Here is a 2,438-nt window from a genome sequence, read left to right as displayed (position 1 = left end):
CAGGGTAGTCCGCGACCGGCCCGGCCCTCGACCCCGCTCCGGGGCGCTGCCGACCCCACGGCTTAGCTCCGCTGCACACAAAGGAGGAGGGACGGGCCACGTGCCCGAGCCGACCCTCGCCCAGCCCAGCCCTCGGACCTGCTCCAGGCCGCTGCCGACCCCGGGGCTTAGATCCGCGGCACTCGACAGCCGAGGGCCGGGCCGCGCGCCTGTGCCGCCCCACACCTGGCCAGGCCCGCGGCACTGCTCCGGGCCGTTGCCGAACGCGGGGCTTAGCTCCGCGGCACCCGCTTGCCGAGGGCTGGGCGGCGAGCCAGGGGGGCCCCGCTCCCGTTCCGGCCATGGCCCAGCTCTGGGCCGCTGCCGAACCCGGGGCTTTGCTCTGCGGTACCCACCGACGGAGGGTCAGTCCGCGTGCCAGGGCCGGCCGCGACCGGCCCGGCCCTCGGCCCCGCTCAGGGGCGCTGCCGACCCCGCGGCTTAGCTCCATGGCACCCGCGGGCCGAGAGACGGGGCCTGGCGCCCGGGCCACCCCACGCCTTGCCCGGCCCTAGGCCCTGTTCCCGGCCGCTGCCCTCCCTGGGGCTTAGCTCCGCGGCACCCGCCGGCGGAGGTCCTGTCCACGCGCCGGGCTGCCTAGCGCCCAACCCGGCCCTCGGCCCCGCTCCGGGCCGCTGCCGACCCCGGGGCATAGCTCCGCAGCACCGCCAGCGGAGGACCTGGCCGCGAGCCCGGACTGCCCCGTGCCAGGCCCGGCCATCAGGCCCCGCTCCGCGTCGCTGCCGAACCCGGAGCTTAGCTCCGTGGCACCCGCAGGCCGAGGGCCAGAACGCGCGCCTGGGCACCCATCGCCCGGCCCGGCTCTCGGCCCCGCTCCGGGCCCCTGCCGACCCCGGGGCTTAGCTCCGTGGCACACACGGAACGAGGGCCGGGCCGCCCGCCCGGGCCGCCCCACACCGACCTGGCCCTTGCCCTGCTCCGGGCCACTGCTGAACCCGGGGCTTAGCTCCACAGCAATCGCTGGTGGAGGGCCAGTCCGCACGCCCGGCCCGGCCACGCCCGGCCCGGCCCTCAGTCCCGCTCCGGGCTGCTGCCGACCCCGGGGCATAGCTCCACGGCACCGCAGGTGGAGGGCCGGGCCGCGCGCCTGCGCCGCCCCGCACCCGGCCCGGCTCTCGGCCACGCTCCGGGCCGCTGCCGACCCCGGGGATTAGCTCCGCGGCACACGTGGGACTAGGGCCGGGCCGCGCGCCCGGGCCACCCCGTGCCCGGCCCGGCCCTTGACCCGCTCCGGGCCACTGCCGACCCCGGGGCTTAGCCCCACGGCATATGCTCGCGGATGGCCGGTCCGCGCGCCGGGGCCGGCCGCGCCCGTCACGGCCCTCAGTCCCGCTCCGGGGCGCTGCCGACCCCGGGGCTAAGCTCCACGGCACACAACGGCAGAGGGACGGTCCGCGCGCCCGGGCCGACCCGCGCCCGTCCCATCCCTCGGCCCTGCTCCGGGCCGCTGCCAACCCCGGGGCTTAGATCCGTGGCAAATGCCAGCCGAGGGCCGGGCCGCGCGCCTGTCCCGCCCCGCACCACGCCGGGCCAGCGGCACCGCTCCGGGCCGTTGCCGAACCCGGGGCTTAGCTCCGCGGCACCCGCAGGCCGAGGGCCAGGCGGCGAGCCGGGGGGCCCCGCTCCCGTTCCGGCCATGGCCCAGCTCCGGGCCGCTGCTGAACCCAGGGCTTAGCTCTGCGGTACCCACCGATGGAGGGTCAGTCCGTGTACCAGGGCCGGCCGCGACCGGCCCGGCCCTCAGCCCCGCTCCGGGGCGCTGCCGACCCCGCGGCTTAGCTCCACGGCACCTGCGGGCTGAGAGACGGGGCCTGGCTCCCAGGCCGCGCCGCACCTTGCCCGGCCCTCGGCTCCGCTCAAGGCCGCTGCTGACCCCGGGACTTAACTAAGCGATACCCGCGGGCCGAGGGCCGGGCCGCGCGCCCGGTATGCCCCACGCCCGGCAAGTCCCTCGGCCCCGCTCAGGGCCGCTGCCAACGCCGGGGCTTAGCTCCGCGGCACCCCCAGCGGAGGGGCGTGCCATGGGACCGGGCCGCACCACGCCCGGCCCGGCCCTCAGCCCCGCTTCAGGCCGCTGCCAATCCCGGGGCTTAGCTCCGCGGCACCCGCCCGCGGAGGTACTGTCCACGCGCCTGGGCTGCCCAGCAAACAACCCCTGGCACTCGGCCCCACTCCGGGCCGCTGCCGACCCCGGGGCTTAGCTCCGCGGTACCAGCCGGCGGAGGAGCGGGCCGCGCGCCCAGGCTGCCTTGCGCCAGGCCCAGCCATCGGCCCCGCTCCGGGCCGCTGCCGACCCCGGGGCTTAGCTCGGCGGCACCCGCAGGCCGAGGGCCGGGCCGCGCTCCCGCGCCGCACCGCACCCTGCACGGCCCTCGGCC

Source organism: Sorex fumeus, unplaced genomic scaffold, assembly GCF_029834395.1.
Source record: "Sorex fumeus unplaced genomic scaffold, SorFum_2.1 ptg000273l, whole genome shotgun sequence".
In the NCBI taxonomy this organism is placed as follows: domain Eukaryota; kingdom Metazoa; phylum Chordata; class Mammalia; order Eulipotyphla; family Soricidae; genus Sorex; species Sorex fumeus.
This window is presented reverse-complemented; position numbering follows the sequence as displayed.